The sequence below is a fragment of the Mustela erminea genome, chromosome 9 (genome assembly GCF_009829155.1).
Source record: "Mustela erminea isolate mMusErm1 chromosome 9, mMusErm1.Pri, whole genome shotgun sequence".
Lineage (NCBI taxonomy): Eukaryota > Metazoa > Chordata > Mammalia > Carnivora > Mustelidae > Mustela > Mustela erminea.
In genome coordinates, this window is record NC_045622.1 from 14,804,153 (window position 1) to 14,824,281 (window position 20,129).

Genomic DNA, 20,129 nt, shown 5'->3' on the forward strand with positions numbered 1-20,129 from the left:
GGCGATAGCAGATTCAAACCAAGCTCCTGAGTGAGTTAGCAATAGGGCAATCAGGAGGGCAGAGCCTTCTATACTATTTTCTAAAAAACATTTTGTTGAAGTACAGTGTACATACAGAATAGTACACACATCGTAAGTGTATATCTTGATGAATTCATGTAACCAACATCCAAAGCGAAGAAACAGAATATCACCAGTGCCCCTGGAGTCCCTGTGCGCCTTCTAGCCACTAGCTCCAAAGACAGTTATTATCTTGACTTCAAACACCATCGATTAGTGTTGCCTATTTGGGGAGCTTTTGATGATTGGAATCACACCGTGTACCCCCTTCTGCATCTGGATTTCCTCACGCAACAGTGTGTTGCTGAGGTCCACTCATTTGTTGCGTAAGGTTGTGCTTTGCCCATTTTTGTGCTGTGTAAGAAGAATTCCATTGTGTGAGGATACTCTAACCTGTCAATTTTATTGCTCGTGGCCATTTAAGTTGTTTCTGTTATTTGGCTATTACAGATAGTTCTGTTATTAACACCCTAGCATATGGTTTTAGAGAGCAGACATACCCAAAAAACTGCCCACTGGGTGTGTTCTTAGGAACAGCTTCGTGGGGTCATCGCATGCTCATATGATTATGATCAGCTCTAGTAGGTATGGTCAGTTTCCCAAGTCCTACCATTGCTTCCCATTGTTTCCAGTGATATCCTTTGGTTCTCCCTTAATACGCAGTAAAATCTTGAGTGGAGGACTCCATCCCGTTTCATCTACAAACAAAAGATTTTTTAAAATCTATGTTTGGACTAGAGGATTAGCGAGGGAACAGTGAAGAGAGGAACCCTGAGGGGAAGGGAACCTGGGACAGACCAGGACTCTGGTCAGCCAGTTCTTCCTCTCCAGATACTGTCTTCTAAGAACTAAGCTTTGGAGGTTCTGGTTCTGCTTAATAGAACACAGTGTTCCTTTACATAGCTGAGTCAAATGGTTTTTCAATGAATACTAATTAAATTGTCTCCTTATTTCTTTTAGGTTAAATCAGTAAGCTGTAAGCTTAGGTGGTAAGAGAATTTGTGTGTCTTTCAACACTGGAGCTTCAGACATAATAGAGGTTCAATAAATGTTAGTGGAAATAAACAAACAAATGAACAAGTTTCCTAAAACTTCACAACTAGGCAACACGGCGTGATGTAGTGAACTTGTTCATTATGCAGATACTCATTCTCTGTCTCAAATCCAACCATTCAGGCCCTTCTCCCAAGTCTGTCCCAAATACCATGAGACTGCCTTTGAGCTCTCTTGGGATGATGCATATAGGATCAATCAGCGGGACAACTACACTGCCTCAGGGGGTACATCCTGGCCCCACCCTCATAGGTCAAAAAGCAGAGGCATGGAGAGTGAGCACATTGAAGATACGACGGCACAGAATGAAGCTGCTATCACTTAACTGTCCATGAGCATGAACAAGGAGCTCATTTACATAGAGGATCACATTTAATCTTCTTGAAAGCCCTATAGGCACGTTATTCATGTCTTCCTTTTAGAAAATAAGGCAGTTCAGAGAAATGCAGTGACTTGGCCATGGTTACAATTCGTAAATGGTAAAGCCTAGATTTCATTACGTCTGTCTAAATCAAGATCCTCAGATTTTAATCATTATCTGTGCATGGACATTTAAAAATTAAAGTTGCCTTGGCTCTCAAGGGCAGTGGTGTTTTGCATGTGATTTCAATTAAGTTAAACACATTCGGTGCCTGCTACGCACAGGAAGAGCTGAGTGTGACTTAAGCTAATGGTAAACTCTATTTACTTTCTCTAAACACTCCTTCAGTTTCTCTGGTTAGGAGAAACCCTGACTGGGACCTGAATGAAAATTCTTGTTTGGCGATCACAGCAGAGATGAACCAGAGCCGAAAGGAGTGGGTCTTGGGGTTCAGAAAGGCTTTCCAGAAGGGCGATACACAAGAGTGTGATGGAAGGGAGGAAGATGACCTAGCACACACACACACACACACACACACACAAAGCAGGGGAGAAGGAAGCCTGAAAATATTTTCCCATCAGAGCTTTCTTTACTCTGTTTTCAAGACAGCTATTCACTCTGGAAGGCCAAAGAAAGCAGAACAGACTTGAGGATCATTGGCAGGTCCTTTCATCACAGGACTGCAGAGAACATAAGCACTCTGGTTACAGATGACGTGGCTGGCCACCTCAGCCACACTTTTGCCCTCTGGGTCTGGGCAATGCCAGCTCCTTGGCAGCTTGGCAGGGCTGCAGAGGGGAGGGACTGTAGGGCGGGGGAGGAGCAGAGTGGCAGGTGACATGACAACATTGCAGTATACCGGGAAGCCGCCTAAGAGAACCTGTGGTCCTCTGGTCCTGGGACGGTCCAGGGGACTGCAGGAATCCCAGGGTGGGGGTGGAGTGGGAGGGCTAGAATATCACTGTTGGCATGGCTCTAGCCAGAAAGAAAATGCTATAAAATTCTGCTTCCTGGCCCAATTCCCAGCCTAGCTAACGCTTGGAACTGTCCAGTTGCCTGGACAGTTTTAAATCTTTATTATATGCATTCATGCCTTGGTGTTCAGTTTGCTTTTGCCCCTCAGTTTCAGATGGCCCGCTGTGGCCCCGGCTCATGATTCAGACTGAAATAGCGGCCTGCTTTGCATGCCGGTTCAAGCTACATTTCGGTTCTTGTTTCTTTGAAAAGGTCCTGCCAAGGATGCAATATGAAATGTCAGGTTCCGGTCTGGTATTCCCCCACATACCTTCATCCCTGTAGTGTGACTTCTGTGGGATTCCCACTCCTACCCAGAATCCCTGCATGTTAATGGGCTTGTCTAATTCAGATATGGCTAGAAGATGTGATGATGTCATGGCCCTATGAGATCAGACATTTGCACCTTATGTCACCTTCTGTGCCAGCTGGAATTCACATCAGTTAGCCCATCTCATTCTCTATTGGGACATGCCTATTACAGACTAAGAGTTATCAAGACATTATCAAATTCCTCCTACAAAGTAACCAAAGAGGTGTGTACTGATTTTTTTACAATCATCTGTTGCCCAGACTCCCACCTCTGACAGTTGGCTATTCCTTATTGATACTACCCCACAGCTGTCCTAAGGCAGCTTAAGTTTAGACTTTATCTTCCTGTGTTGGACGTAAATAGATAATGGCTTCCCATCACTTTTGCTATGTCCCTATCCTACCCCCTTGAAGGTCTGTTCCCATATAAGACCACTTAGATCTTTATCACAGCCTTGAGAAGCTTAAGTTCAAAGTTATATGGAACACACTGGGAACTTAAACTTGGAGATTTTTTAAAGTTTATTTATTTAAGCAATCTCTACACTCAACGTGGGGCTTGAGCTCACGACCCCAAAATCAAGAGCCACATGATCCACTGATGGAGCGGGCCAGGTGTCCCTTAAACTTGGAGATTTTTAAGATGAAAATTCTCAATACCTTAGTGATTTGCTTAGGGCTACATTTGTCAACTTTTCTGGCTATTAGAGCTGATCCGAGATGGCTAATATCCCTTTCAGAAATGGGGTATTTTTACTCTGATCCCCTTTCTCTAGCCTTCCACTTTCCGAACAAGAGCCCCTTTCCAGATATCTATATATTCTTTAATATCCTCTTTATTCAGAAAGCCCCTTTCTGGATGTTCTGAACAAACGACCCAGGTGTGTTAAGAGTTAGTTACTGATAGGAAAGCCAGAATCCAGAGTAATCAGTCAGAATTCGTCAAGAACCCCACTGAAAAATAAATGAACTTGAACGGTTCACAAAAGAGGAAATATACAGGGCTAAAAGACACGTGGGAAAATGTTCAAGTTCACTAATAACAAAAGAAATGCAAATTTTAAAAACCAGTTACCCATTTTTTATCTATCAAACTTGCAAAGTTAAAAAAAGAAAAGAAAAAAAGAAGAAGAATATCCAGAGCTGGCAAACAATGAATGCGGAGGGGGGGGGCGGGGGGGCAGGGGAGGTCTCATCCTTTGCTCTGCTGGAGATAGACTGATGCTACACTCAGAGGAACCATCCGGTGATGTGTACCAATTTTGTTCCTGTTTAATTGTCCCAAGAATATCATCCAAAATAGATACAAAAATTTATTCACAAAGATGCAGTGTTCTTTCTAAGTCTCAAAACGGAAACAACTTAGGTGTCAAAAAAGAAGAGATTGGTTAAATAAATTTCAGTATATTCCCACAGCAGAACCTTAATGCAAGCCATTAGAAAAGATGTTTTGTAAAGTTTCTAGGAACACGGGAAATGCTTCTATTGCAATGTTAAGTAAAAAGAGCAAAATACTATATTGTATATATGTTATAATCTCAGTGTGTTAAAAAATAAAATCCAAAAACAGGGAAACAAGGAAGGGATAAAATATACTAACTCATTAACAAGGTTATTTTGCTGTATTGGAATCGTTGGCAATTTTTCCTTCTTCTTCCCCTTTTCCTCTAATGTTCTATAATGATAATATGTTGTCTTTATAATAAAAACATTATTCAAAAATAATAAGGGGCTGCAGAAGTCGAGACATGCAGGACTGGCGTGAGAACAGATATACTGGTAGAAGAGATTGGAGAGTCCCAAAATAAATTGTTACACTTATGGTCTATTGATTTTCAGCAAAGGCGCTAAGACAATTCAAAGTTGGGGGGAAGGGATTGGTCTTTTCAATAAATGGTGCTGGGTGAGGTGGATATCCACTTGCAAAAGAATGAAGCCAGACCCCTTCCTCATACCATGCACAAAATTGACTAAATTGGGAGGGGGAGCGCCTGGGTGGCTCAGTGGATTAAGCCTCTGGCTTCAGTTCAGGTCATGAACCCAGGGTCCTGGGATAGAGCCCCGCATCATCGGGCTCTCTGCTCAGAGAACCTGCTCCCCGCACCACTCACTGCCTGTCTCTCTGCCTACCTGTGATCTCTGTCTGTCAAATGAATAAATAAAATCTTTTTTAAAAATTGACTAAATGGGATCATGGATCTAATTATGAAAGATAAAACTATAAAATCCTTAGAAGAAACATAGGAGCACATCTTCGTGACCTTAGGTTAGACAAAGCCTTCTTAAATATGACACCAAAAGCACAAACAACAAAAGAAAAATGGGTAAATTGGACTTCATCAAAATTAAATATTTTTGTGCTTCAAAGAACATGACCAAGAAAGTGAAGACAACCTACAGAATGTGGGGAAATATTTACAAATCATATATCTGATAAGAGAGTTTTAGCCAGGGGTGCCTGGGTGTCTCAGTCGGTTAAATGTCTGCCTTTGGCTCAGGTCATGCTCCCAGGGTCCTGGGATCGAGCCCCATATCTGGCCCCATGTCTGTCAGCCAGGAGTCTGCTTCTCCCTCTCCCTCTGCTCCTTCCCCTGCTTGTGCTCACTCTTGCTCTCTCTCTCAAATTAATCAAATCTTAAAAAAAATTTAAAAAGGCAGACTTGTACCCAGATTATATTAAGAACTCTTACAACTCAACAATGAAAAGATTAATAAGCCAATTGACAAACAGGCATTTCGAATAAACATTTCTCCAAAGAAGATATACAAATGTCTAATAAGCACTCGTTTATTCATTTCTTATTGCTGCCATAATTAAATTACCACAAACTTAGTGGCTTAAAACAATACCAGTTTATTGAGGCACCTGGCTGGCTCAGTCAGTGGAGCGTGTGACTCTTGATCTCGGGGTTGTGAGTTCGAGCCCCACATTGGTTGTAGAGATTATTTAAAAACAAAATATATTTTAAAAATTTAGTATCTTACAGTTCTAGAAGGCCGAAGTCCCATATGAGGAGAAATGGAGACTGACTGACTGTTTATGGGTACAGGGTTTCTCTGGGGGATGATGAAAATATTTATTTTTTTAAATTTAAATTTTATTTTATTTTATATTGCTGAAAATATTTTTAAAGTTTTTTTTTTAAGATTTTATTTATTTATTTGACAGGGAAAGAGAGAGAGCACAAGCAGGGGGAGTAGCAGGCAGAGGGAGAGGGAGAAGCAGGCTTTCCACTGAGCAGGAAGCCCCATGCGGGACTCGATCCCTGGGCCCTGGGATCACGACCCAAGCCGCAGGCAGCCACTTAATCAACTAAGCCACTCAGGTGTCGTGATGAAAATATTTTAAAATTGATTTTGGTGATGGTTGCACAACTCTGTCAATACACGAAAAACCACTGATTTGTATGTATACTTTAAATAGATGGATTATATATATGTAAATTATATCACAATAAAGCTGTTAAAGAATAATAAGTGAATCCTAAGTAGGGTCCCATTTCAGTTTAACAAAAAAATCCAACTCAAACTGGCTTAAAGAATAAAGGAAATTGGGTGCTGGGTGGCTCAGTTGGTAAAGCTTCTGCCTTCGGCTCAGGTCATGATCTCAGGGTCCTGGGATTGAGCCTCGCATTGGGCTCCCTGCTCAGTGGAGAGCCTGCTTCTCCCTCTCCCTCTGTCTGCTGCTCTGCCTATTTGTGCTCTCTCTCTCTCTGTCAAATAAATAAGTAAAATCTTAAAAAATGCCTCAATGAACTGAAAAGTAGAGTAAGCAAGGAGGATGTCAAGTGCAATGTAGTCGGGAGTTCCCCTCTGCAGGAGCTGGAGTCCCAGCCGTGCACACTGCTGCTCAAGGCGGAGAGGGTGGGAAGGATATTGTGGAGGTAACACCCCCACAGTCCTAAGGGCAGAGAGAAGAATACAGAAGAAGGTCAAGTTCAAAGATAGGGACTTTGGGACTGTGCGCACCAGGCTGAACCTAGGGAAGGAGAGGTGCACTAGACTGAGGCGTGAGAAAACCAGCTAATGACAGTGATAAAGACACTTTAAAAGCATTTAAGACTGATTGTGAATGGCTATGGGATTTCTTTAAGGCAGCACAAAAATGTTCTAAAATTAGATTGTTGTGATGATTTCACGGGTTTGTACATATAGTTTAAAAACACTAAATTATACCCTTTAAATAGAGGAACACTTTAAATGGTATGTGAATCATATTTACATAAGGCTGTTTTTTTTAAAAAAAAAAATGTTTAGAGCAAGAAGACAATTATTAATTTAGCACTTGGGCATATGGTGCCGATTTACAAGTGACAAAGAGAAAACCATGCCTCTCCTATTTAGTGCTTTTCTAAGGAGAATAGAGTTAAATGTGAATTGAAGTCCAAGATGTGGGAAAGATAATAAATAAGCCTTTAAAATGTGTATTTTAAAGGAGTCCAAGACCCTAGTGCCCAGATAATCTACCTCCTAGGGCACTGAAAGAGCTGTAGCATAGCCATTATTTATTCTACAATCTGTGAGAAATTATGGAGAAATGGGAAAGAGAAGTTTTGAAGACAGACACACATACACATTTATCATAAGTGACATGGGTAGGGGGAAAGAGGAAGGAGTCCCCCCGGAAATCACACCTATTTCAAAGAACACAAACTCTACAAGGCAGGGACTTCATCTGTTCATAACCATATCCTTAGCTCCTAGAACATTGTCTAGCCCATTAGAGGCGCTCAAATATTTGTTTAAGGTTGAGTGTTGACTCTTTCAGGATTGGTTGTGGGGGAGAACCTTGGTACACCATGAAAAGCATGGAAGTTAGGCCATAAACAAGGTGAATCTTGAACAACAGAAATCTTAGTGAGAGTTTCGTTGTTGTTGTTATACACTGGTTTTGAATTTGGCCAAATACCTTTTCTGTATCTATTGAAATAATCATATGGTTTTTCTCCTTTATTCTGTTACCATGATGAATTACATTAATTGATTTTCAAATGTTAAACCAATCTCGTGTTCCTAGGATAAACCCACTTGGGAATGCCATGTTATCCTTTTTACATATTACTGAATTCAGTTTGCTAATATTTTGTTAACAGTGAAGCCATCCTGGGCCTAAGGGGACATTTTTCATTTCCAATCCAATTTATTTAATTGATCTAGGACTATTCAGGTATTTCATTTCTTTTTAAGTCAGTTGTGATCATTTGTGTCTTTCAAGGACTGTATTTCACCTAAGTTCTTAAATTTTTATTGGTATAAAGTTTTTCATAATATTCCATTGTTGTATTTATTTGTTTGTTTGTTTGTTTAAATAGGCTCCATGCCAAGTGTGGAGCCTGACACAGGGCTTGAACTCACAACCCTGAGATGAAGACCTGAGCAGAGGTCAAAAGTCAGATGCTTAACTGAATGAGCCACCCAGGCGCCCCCTGTTGCTGTGTTTTTAATGTCTGCAGAGTGTAGTGAAGTCCTCTCTTACATTTGCACCAAAAACTAAATCTTGATACAAGGAAAGCAATAAAGTGCAGTAATATGGAACAAACAAACAAATAACCCCTAAATCTTGGGACCAGGGTCCGATTTGAAATTTTAGGCAAATTGCAATTGGTTGCTCTGTCTCTTACATCTCCTATGCTTACTCTCCTTCCATCGCCAACCCTGGTGAATCACTTTTAGATTTACTAATGAGAGCTACTGGGAAGAAAGGTAGCCTCCAGAAACAACAAGTAGCAAGCCCAGGGTCGATCTTGGGTGAGATTCTAGGATAGGTTTGTGAGCAATACAAAAAAATTGGTGATCACTGAGAGCTGTCATAAATTCACTAAGAAGAATTTTAATTTATTTCCTAACTGCTCTAATAGCTACCTCCCTTGACAGCTGAGATTGTTTAAACTAGTGTTTACTGTGGGGCTATTTTGTACCAAGCATTGTGCTTGAGGCCGGCAAAACAGGGGTGAGAAAAAGACGCACTGTCTGCCTTTACCATGTAGTGAGGGTGATCGTCACGAACCCAGTTAGGTGCATGAGTGTAACTACAAACTGTGGGAAGCACTGGGAGAGAATTGTGTGAGATCTTTAATTTAGGTTTGGTGGTGGGAAGGGGGAAGGAGGCTGGTCTAAGAAAGGCCTCCAAGAGGAACTCCCATTTAAAGATGAGTAGGAGTTTGCCCAGGAAATGACAGGAAAACTATTCTCAGCAGCGTGGGCTTGAGTCAGGAAAAGTGTCTGGGGAGTTTGAGGAACTGAGAGAAGGCAAGTGTTGCTGGAAAGTAATAAGAGAGTGAGATGCACTGGGGCGGAAGAGGTGGAAGGGTGAAATCCATCCAAGCTTTAAAGGAATGATCCCATAGTTGCCTTTTATTCTATGGGCACTGGAAAGCCATCGAAGAAGTTTGGGCAGGAATGTGGCATGATCCAGTTTCGTTTTACTCATTATGGAAAAATTGAAACATGTGTGTGACAACAGGTACAATAGTAGTATGACCTGCTATGTGCCCGTGACCAGCTTCAAAAATCAACTTACGGCCAATCTTTGGGATTCCAGAATAAGAAATAGAAACTCCCAGAGATTCTCGATATTATAAGGGATTCCATAATTTTTTGAAACACTTTCTTATATGTTTTAAGTAATACTGAGTGGTTGGGGTGCCTCGCTGGCTCAGTCCGGAGAACATGCAACTCTAGATCTCAGGGTTGTGAGTCTGAGCCCCGTGTGGGGTGTAGAGATTACTTTAAAAAATACAATCTTTAAAAATAGTAATAATAATAATAATGAGTGATCGTGAAAATAAACAGTGTACCAGTTTTCTGTGATAGGGGTATACTAAAGGTTTCACAGTTTTGCTATTAGAAAAAGCAGTGTATGGGGCGCCTGGGTGACTCAGTGGGTTAAAGCCTCTGCCTTGGGCTCAGATCATGATTCCAGGGTCCTGGGATCGAGCCCCACATCAGGCTCTCTGCTCAGCAGGGAGCCTGCTTCCCCTTCTCTCTCTGCCTGCCTCTCCGCCTACCTGTGATCTCTGTCTGTCAAATAAATAAACAAAATCTTAAAAGAAAAAAAAGCAGTGTAATAAGTGCACATTTATCATTATTGTAAACCTATATATTGTGATAAGATTAAATGTATATATATATATATTTTAAAGATTTTATTTATTTGTCATAAAGAGAGCAAGCACGAGTGGCGGAAAGGGTCAGAGGGAGAAGCAGGCTTGAGCCGAAGGCAGCGGCTCAGACAACATTGCCGACTTAGCCCACTGAGCCGCCCAGATGCCCCACCCACATCATTTTTACATGGGCTACACCGTAGTTCATGGTGAGCATGTGGATTTCTTTAACCACCACATTCGAATGAGCGTGGCCGGTAGAGGAGCAGTTCCTTCATGAAACTAGTAACCTGGACAAAAAAAGGGATTTGACACATCCAGTCATGGAGGGAGTAAGAAGAGCTCAGCCTTGCACTATGGGTACAAGTCAGGATAAAATGGCAAGTAAGGGACTCTACGAAGGAAGGGACTTTACTTCTGGCCTATTTTAGGAACAAAATAGAGAGCATAGAAAACCATGATCCAAGAGTGAAACCGATAAATGTGAGAGCTTCCCACTAAATTAACATAGTTGGAGTGCCCGGAAGCCGCCAGCGTAGATCTCACACAGCCATGACCCCAGGAACAAGCGAAAGCGGCAAGTGTCTGGGCCCCATTCATCTTGGAGGAGAAAGTCCCGCAGGTTTCCCAGTGACCAGAGAAAGTTACCCAAGTGAGTGCTGATGAAATCCTACCAGAAGATGTTTCAAAGTCCATCAGGGCTCCCTGCTGGCACCCCCGCTTTCCTGGTCCTTTTCTCATGCACAGAAACAAGCACGGTTTTTGCCCTGTAGCTCCCTTTCCTTCCTGAGAGCCCTCACCGCTCTCACTATTCAATCTTATTTCCTTCTGAATCTCTCATTCCCACCTTGTGTTCCACTCAGACTGTCACAGTCAACAAAACCATGATGTACTTTTAGTCTTTAGCACAGAATCTGTTAAACCGGGCTGTACTATCCGCATGGTATTTACCTATTCGAGAACACAGCAAGAACCTATCCATGTCAATTTCTCTTTGCTCCCATGCTACTAGTGTGTGTTCGTGGCTCTGCTGCTAACAGCAAGTATTGTTGTAAATAAAATAAGTATAAATAAACTTAGAGGCATAATTTACAGAAATCCAGTGAGTGGTGATTCAAGAAATAACAAGCTTTGTAGGCAAAGGTAAGTCCTTAAATTGGCCGTTTGAATCTGGGATTCTGTGTAGTGCCAGGAAATCTGAGTGTTCCATAATTTGAATACTACTCAACAATGTTCACTGGTGCACTGGTGGTTTTTTAACATTTAAATATTTGCTATGGGTTATAGTCATTTGTAAATACTTCCACAGAAGAAATGCGAAGAAAGGAGAGGAGAATATTATAGACGACACTGACACGAAATCAGAAACTGATCTAAGAGCTGAACTTGCAAAAGTAATACCAATTTCAACACTAAAACCAAATCGTTATAAAGGAAAATGAGCTTGTCTGAAGCAACATGTATGCTAAAGCCTAACTTAAAGATGCTCTTGGATGTATTTTTAGCAATTCAACCAACATCAGTGCAAATATAAGAAATATCTTCTTATCAGATAAAGGGCTAGTATCCGAAATCTATAAAAAACTTACCTAACTCAACACCCAAAGAACAAATAATCCAATCAAGAAATGGGCAGAAGACATGAACAGATATTTCTGTAAAGAAGACCAAGAGGGCCAACAGACATGTGAAAAAATCCTCAACATCACTCGGCATCAGGGAAATACAAATCAAAACCAGAGTGAGATACCACCTCATGCCAGTCAGAATGGTTAAAATTAACAAGCCAGGAAACGACAGAAGTTGGCGAGGATGCGGAGAAAGGGGAACCCTCCTACACTGTTGGTGGGAATGCAAGCTGGTGCAGCCACTCTGGAAAAACAGCATGAAGGTTCCTCAAAAAGTTGAAAATAGAGCTACCCTATGAGCCAGCAATTGCACTACTGGATATTTACCCTAAAGATACAAACAAAGCGATCCAAAGGGGCCCATGCACCCGAATGTTTATAGCAGCAATGTCCACAATAGCCAGACTGTGGAATGAGCCTAGACGTCCATCAACAGATGACTGGATAAAGAAGATGTGGTGTATGTATACAATGGAATACTACGCAGCCATCAAAAACCCCAAAAATCTTGCCATTTGCAACGATATGGTTGGCACTAGAGGGTATTATGCTAAGCAAAATAAGTCAGTCAGAGAAAGACAATTATCATATGATCTCTCTGATATGAGGAATGTGAGAGGCAGGGTGGGGGGTTGAGGTGGGTAGGGAGGGAAAAAAATGAAACAAGATGGGATCAGGAGGGAGACAGACCATAAGAGACTCCTAATCTCAGGAAACAAAATGAGGGTTGCTGGGGGGTCGGTGGGGAGGGATAGGATGGCTGGGTTATGGACATTGGGGAAGGTATGTGTTATGGTGAGTGCTGTGAATTGTGTAAGCCTGATGATTCACAGACCTGTACCTCCGGGTCAAATAATACATTATATGTTAATAAAAAGAAAGAAAGAAATATCTTTTATACCTGGATTATCTTTCATTAAACAAAAAACACAAAAAAATTACTAGACAAGGCAGGAAATGCTTTGCGTGTTTAAAATTTTCATTTAGGGATGCCTGAGTGGCTCAGTCAGTTGGGCAGCTACCTTTGCCTCAGGTCCTAATCCCTGGGTCCTGGGATCAAGCCCCACATCGGGCTCCCTGCTCAGCGGGGAGTCTGCTTCTCCCTCTCTCTCTGCCCTTTTCCCTGCCTACTCTCTTTCTCAAATAAATAGATAAATTAATTTTTTTTTTATTTTAAGAATTCTACCTTTTGGGCGCCTGGGTGGCTTAGTGGTTTAAAGCCTCTGCCTTGGGGCACCTGGGTGGCTCAGTGGATTAAGCCTCTGCCTTCGGCTCAGGTCATGATCCCGGGGATCATGCTTCCTCCTCTCTCTCTCTGCCTGCCTCTTTGCCTACTTGTGATCTTTCTCTCTGTCAAATAAATAAATAAAATCTTTAAAAAAAAAAAAAAAAGCCTCTGCCTTCAGCTCAAGTCATGATCTTGAGGTCCTGAGATCAAGTCCCACATTGGGCTCTCTGCTCAGCAAGGAACCTGCTTTCTCCTCTCTCTCTCTCTCTCTCTCTCTCTCTGCCTCTCTGCCTACTTATGATCTCTCTCTGTCAAATAAATAAATCTTTTTTTAAAAAAAAGAATGCTACCTTTTAAATACTAAATGTTTATATCTTCATCTTTCAACTTTTTACATGGTATTTGGCATTTACTTTGTGTTAACTTTTTAGATTGTCTTTTAGTGTTTCCTATTGTCAAATGACTATATCAAGTAGAGATCATGTTTACACATTATTGAAATATATAATCTTGGGCACCTGGGTGGCTCAGTTGGTTAGGCATCTACCTTTAGTTCAGGTCATTACCTCAGGATCCTTCCCTGCCCATTCTCTCTCTCTCAAATAAATAAATAAAACCTTTAATTTAAAAAAAAGAATGATGTGGATCTATTGATACACCAGTGTGGAAAACTCCATGATATATTTTTCAGTTAAAAAGAAATCACCAAACATTTGGGGTGTGTGTGTGTGTGTGTGTGTATGTGTGTGTTTAATTGCATAGAAATAGTTCTCGAGGTGCTGGGTGGCCCAGTCGGTTGAGCGCCCCACTCTTGATCTACGCTTGGGTCCTGATCTCAGAGCTGTAAGTTCGAGCCTCTTGTTGGGCTCCATGCTGGATGTGGGGCCTACTTAATCAAAAAGAAGAAGAAGGAGAAGAAGGAAGAAGAAATAGTTCTGGAAAGAGATGTCCTAAGTTCTTCACTCCACAGGAAGGAGTATGTATACGATAGGAGTGAGATACCAATTTTGTTTTTCACTTTGATTCTACACTAATTTGCATGTGCTAGTTTTGTAATTTGAAACAAAAATTTTGAAAATCCGAAACCTTGCTCTCCTTATATTCACGTGAACCTTAAACTTGGTGATATCCCTGAAGAAACTTCCTCCATTAGACTTCTGTTCTTGACTAAACAGGGATTAAAGGAGCACCTATTCTGAATCAGGTACAGAAATAAGCGTTGGCAAGTTCAAGGTGAGAGGAGTTTGTGTCCTTTAAGGACTTCAAATTTTAGAAGGGAGAGAGAGCAGAAAACAAGAAATTGAAGGGTAGGCAATGCAAATGCCTCAGAGCTGGGGATGCCTGGAGAGCAACAGGGTAGACATACATGGAGAGAAGAGGCAGGCACAAAAGGCTTCTAGAGCAGGTCATAATCAAGAGAAATCTTTTATTTTCCCTATTATTTCATTACTCAAAATTTCAAATGCAGAAGTTGAAACATCTGCAGATCTGTCACACAGATTCAACAACTGTTAACATTTTGCCATGTTCACATAATAAGGAAAAAAACCCCAGATAAATAAATGTTAAACCATTTGAAACTTCACACTTGACTATATAAGTGCCTAACTCCTAAAAAATGACATTCTTTTACATAACCATAATACTTTTCAAGCATCAGAATTAACATTAATCTTTTTAAATTACCTAACAGCTAGTTCATCTAAAAATCATCCCAATTTCCCCAAAACGCCTTTCAGGGGCTGTTTGCCTTCCAAACCAGGATCCAGGCCAGATTCGCACATTACACATGGCAGTGGTGGTTTGTACTGTGAGAACTTGGTTAAGCTGGAATTCTCTTTGCCAGAAACCCCTCCCCCAGATGGTTTCAGGTTAGAGTAGGTCAAAAGCGGAACGCTCATGAGATTGGCAAGGCAGAAATGAAGCAGCAAGTATTTTTCCCTGAAGGTCATTGTGGTTAGATGTGGTGAGAGTTGCAAATGTAAGTGTCAGTGAGCTCAAGCTTGTCCTTGCCTTGCTCTGATTAGTGTACAGAAATTCTTCCCAACTGGTGACCCAGCTGACCAGCAGTGGCCCCAGGCCCACCTCCAGGGACTTGGCAAGGGGCCCACAGTGGTGAGGGCTTCACGAGCTTTCTCAACATGGGCCCATGCCACCTAGATGGGGTTGTTGGTAACTCCTATTCTGATCCTCTTGACTTCTCTGCTAGTCCTTCACTTCCCCAGCTCCTTCCACAACTGTGGAAGGTCTGATTCTGACAGAAACTCCGTATCTTATAATTCACGGTGGTTCTGCTTCTCTGTCTGAGATGCTTATTGGTACTGGCTATGGTCTCAGGGAAACAGAATCTTAAAGACAGGGAATCTGGAATTGGTTCTTTGATCTGATTAAATTTAAATGCATTAATCACTGGGGCACCTGGCTGGCTCAGACAGAAGAGCATGTGACTCTTGATCTCCTGGTCATGAGTTCAAGTCCCACACTGGGTGTAGAAATTACTTAAAAATAAAATATTTAAAAATAATAAATGCATTAATGATTATTGCCAGTGGTCAAGGGGATATTGGTATTCCATGGCATTCAGTGGAAAAAATAGTCCCTTAAATTCTAACCTGCAGGCAACTATGATAATTGCTTACCAAAGGCAAGCCTTTGGGTGATGAAATATTTGCTGCCATAAAATATTTTGATAGAAATAGTAGCATAATGAGCCTTGCTGGTTGCTTCTAAGTATGCTAGAGAGTTTGGAGAAAGACAATGACAAGCTTAGGGCTTTAAATTCCAGCTTAAGATATGGGAAAGGGACCAAAAAATGTCTTTGACTACCCTAAAAGAAACTCTTATCTCTTATAGCCTTAGGATCAAGACTTCTCATATCTCAAACCTTAATTTCTACTTACAGGGAACTGAATTCCAATAAATATTGAATTAATAACCAGATAGGATCTCATGTCAAAAATAAGACATTGACTGGGAAGGAGTAAGACCCTGAATCTCAGGGGACATAAGGACAGATTCTGATAATGTTGGAAACCTCAAACTACACGCTACTGACCTTCCTTCAGCAGGGAAGGTACAGTCCATCCTTCTTTATCTGAAAAAGTGTAACGGTCTCCCCAAGGCAGTTGCCTTGCAGGAGACTGCTGATTCTCCCAGGAATGTAACCCTACCACTTCTTTCAGATCTGCAACTAGACTCAAGTAACAGCAGGCCGCAGGGTGACCCAGGAGAAAATACCACACATACCACAAGAATATTGAGACTCTGTCAGTTTGTGTGTTGTTTCACTTTTTGTTTTGACAAAATTTCAGGTTTGCTGTAAAGTTACACAAGTGGTACAAACAATAATTCTCTTTACCTTTGATCAAGACCCCTCAAATGCCAATTTATATTGACAGAAACCCAGGGAATAGTATGAGAGTAGATCCTAAAGTGTTGGGTCAGGCTGGAAGGAATATAGTTTTGGACTGGGCTGAATGCATTAATATGAGGGCACTGAGCAGAGATTCTGAATGTAATGTAGTTGTTCAGGTTGAGTGGGAATGGCTCCGAATAGTTTGCTGTTAAACCCACAGAGGATTTGCGCTAAGTGAGTCTGAGATGTCAGAACTTCTGATATGGAAGAGAAAGGTATCCAGAATGCGAGAATAGACTTACAAGGTAAAACCGCCTCATGATGTTCCTTGGTAGGGTCCAAAGGACACTGCCTTCACCGGAGAAATGCATTAGTGGGAAGAACACTGGCATCATTGCAGGGCTCTAAAAGCAAAGCATAATGGGAAACACCATCATCAAAGTGGGCTCCCTGAACTGATGCAACAGGGATAGTGGGATGCCAGAGGGTTGAGAGTCAAGAGCAGGCCTTTAATAACTGAGACAAAGTCAACTACTATAATGGGCAGCAGAGCCAAAGCAGGCCTCAGAGTGGCTGGGCCTGCCGAGCTTTGGCGTGGCTAGGTGCTCACAGTGTCCCTAGGACAGAAATGCCTAGGAAATCTACTGAAGTCTTACTTGGTTTGTATACGTGAAAAGACTGCCATTGTGTGAACACAAGTCTGACTCCTGATAACAGAGTAAGGGTCCTTCAACCAGTTCTTAGATTGGAGCCCTTGGAATGAAGGGACGACTGGGACCACTTGAGGAAGGACCTTACTCTACTGCCAAAAAGTCCTACTGTCAATCTTCCTTCTACCCTTTCCCCTAAAGCCACTTGCCAGGTAACTATGCATTAGGAACAGAACATAACCAGATTGTTGGGAGATTAGTGAACTGTGGCTCCAAACTGATGCTAATCCCTGGAGACTCAAAATGCTGCTGTTGTTCCCTGTCAGTGCAGGCTAATGGAAGTCAGGTGATCTTTGCCAAGTTTTGGCTTGGCTCCATCTCACAGCAAGCCCAGTGGTTCCCAGAACCATCCCATTAGTATTTCCTCAGCTCCAGAACATATAGGTGGGTATCCATTGCTGAGTAGGTATCTGAGTAGATACACTTGACAACTGGTAGACTCCCTACATTGGTCCTCTGACCCACAGCGTAAAGACTATGATGAAAGAAAGAGCCAACTGGAAGTCACTGGAACTGTGTTCACATACTAAAATGGTAAACTAAAGCCAGTATAACATTTGTGGAAGCACCGAAAAGATTAATGCCACCAATGAGGTCTTGAAAGATACAGGGGTGGTTGTTCCTACCCTATCTCCACTCCAATCACCTATTCATCTGTCAAAAGTCTGATGGGCCTTGGAGAATAACATGGAGTATCCAAAACTTGGTGGTTTTCCCATTGCAGCTACAGTACCAGGTATGAATTCTTTGCTAAAGCAAATCAACATAACCCATGGCACTTGGTTTGCTAGGGGTCTGGCTAGTGCTTTTCAGTCTATACCTTTTAGAAAAGACCACTAGATGCTGTTTTCTTTTAGGTGGCCAGGCCAGCACTAATTTACCCCAGGGCTCTGTCAACTCTGAGCCTCCATCATAATCGAGCCTTTTCCTTCCAACCCAATGCAAATTAGTGCTGCTTATTGGCATGATGCTTCAGTTCTGCAACATATATGACTCTCCACAGGGATGCTTGAATGTCCTTGAAACATTATGGGGGGGCATCCCCCAAGGCCATCTAAGAGCAACATGGACAACATTGACGTTATTGAGACTATGACAAAGTCTCAAAGTCACGCACTATCATTTCAACATACTGACCTAATGTCCTCTGGGTCCCACAGATCAGCACTGCTGAATGGAGGTAGGGACTCCCCAAGGCCATGGGTATCCAGAGGCAGAGATTACGGGGAGGCCATACTGGGGGCTGGCTACCATAGTCATGAAACCTGTGGAAGTTCTTTGTTCTATCTGTCCAACTTTTCAAAGTTTGGAATTGTTTCACAATAAGAATTTATTTTTACATGCTCTACCCATGAAAATACTATTATTATTCATATTATTCACTGAGTAGATCAAATCATAGGCAGAAGACAAGGACCCTGGCTTCAGTTCCTGCGTCTGATGCTGCCTCAGGGCGTGTCCTTGAGCATTTCTTTCTCTTCACATCTTCCAACCTAAACTTCTCTGTGGGTAAAATAAAGAACAAATTCCTCCCCTTCCTTCCTCCCCCAAAGTGCTTTGTAAAAGTGCTTTTAGTCATTAAGAAACTGAACATTTGGGGCGCCTGGGTGGCTCAGTGGGTTAAAGCCTCTGCCTTTGGCTCGGGTCATCGTCCCAGGGTCCTGGGATCAAGCCCCGCATCGGGCTCTCTGCTTGGCAGGGGGCCTGCTTCCTCCTCTCTTTCTGCCTGCCTCTCTGCCTACTTGTGATTTCTATCTGTCAAATAAATAAATAAATCTTAAAAAAACAAACAAAAAAAGAAATTGAACATTTACCTTAGAGGCCAATCCTCTAAAGCCCCTCCCTTTTACAGTGAAGACCTGTGGAATCTGGTCTCTAGAGACGTGGAGAGGTTTACCCGGGATCACACCACTAGTTAGTGATGGAGCCAGAATTAGAACCCTGGGTTCTTCAGTCTCTAGTGTCAGCCCTGCTACGTTGCCTTTGCCTTAGAAGAAAGGTGCTCGGAACATTCTGAAAAGAATTTTCACATTATTTATGACAACCCACAGAGTAAGGGCTGGGTATCAGCCCAGAGACTCTCTCTCTAATGTTGTGGTTCTTAACACTGATGGTCTCCAGATCCCTTTATACTCTCAAGAACTGTTGAGGACCCTCAAGAAAACTTTTGTTTACGTAGGTCATCTCTATGAACACTTATTGTAATAGAAATTAAAATTAATAAAAAATGTTACATGACCTTTTTTCTTTTTAATGAAAAATAACTTCTCGAAAAGAAAAAAAAAGTGGAGATAGCATGGCTCTGGTTTATATTTTTGCAAATCCCGTTAACATCTGGCTCACAGAAGACAACTAATTTCTTTTTTTTTTTTAAGTTTTGTTTCTTTTTTTTTAATTAAAAAAAATTTTTAATAAACATATAATGTATTATTAGCCCCAGGGGTACAGGTCTGTGAATAGCCAGGTTTACACACTTCACAGCACTCACCATAGCACATACCCTCCCCAATGTCCATAACCCCACTACCTTCTCCCTACCCCTCTCCCCCGCCCGGACCCCTCAGTTTGTTTTGTGACATTAAGAGTCTCTTATGGAGGGGGTGCCTGGGTGGCTCAGTGGTTAGAGCCTCTGCCTTCGGCTCAGGTCATGATCTCAGGGTCCTGGGATCGAGTCCCACATCGGGCTCTCTGCTCAGCAGAGCCTGCTTCCTCCTCTCTCCCTCTCTGTCTCTCTGTCTGCCTCTCTGCCTGCTTGTGATCTGTCTGTCAAATAAATAAATTAATTAAAAAAAAAAAAGAGTCTCTTATGGGGGGAAAAAAAAAAGAGTCTCTTATGGTTTGTCTCCCTCCCGATCCCATCTTGTTTCATTTATTGTTTTCCTACCCTCCAAGCCCCTCACATTGCCTCTCCACTTCCTCATATCAGGGAGATCATATGATAGACAACTAGTATCTTATAACGGTTTCTGCCTGATTCATTGCAATCTCACACATCGCGTAGCCTCCAGATAACTCCAAGATTTGTGCGCAATAAAACGAGAGCGAAAAATACATTTCTAGCATTATTTTGAAAGTAGTTTTCATCTCACAGACCCTCTGAGAGGGTCTCAGGGAACCCTAGGATTCCCAGACCACACTTTGAGAACCCCTCTCATGGCAACACACCACAAGGCTCTGTTTTGCCCCATTTCCCATTTTCTATCACTACGAATGAGTTTCTGCAGTCATTTTTCATTAACTGCAAAGTAATCAGTGCTCATCAGTTCTGCAGATGATATAAAGATAGAAAGGAAGGAGATTCTTAC

The 20,129-nt window shown here is 41.9% G+C and overlaps 1 long non-coding RNA gene across 1 annotated transcript; it reads right to left on the reverse strand.

Moving 5' to 3' along the window:
• Window positions 1-444: 444 nt before the first annotated feature.
• LOC116598059 lies at window positions 445-18,806 on the reverse strand. Its single transcript, XR_004288943.1, has 3 exons — window positions 18,639-18,806; window positions 16,417-16,518; window positions 445-758 (listed from the first exon to the last, which is right to left on the reverse strand). It is a non-coding gene; the product is annotated as an uncharacterized LOC116598059 (long non-coding RNA).
• Window positions 18,807-20,129: the final 1,323 nt, after the last annotated feature.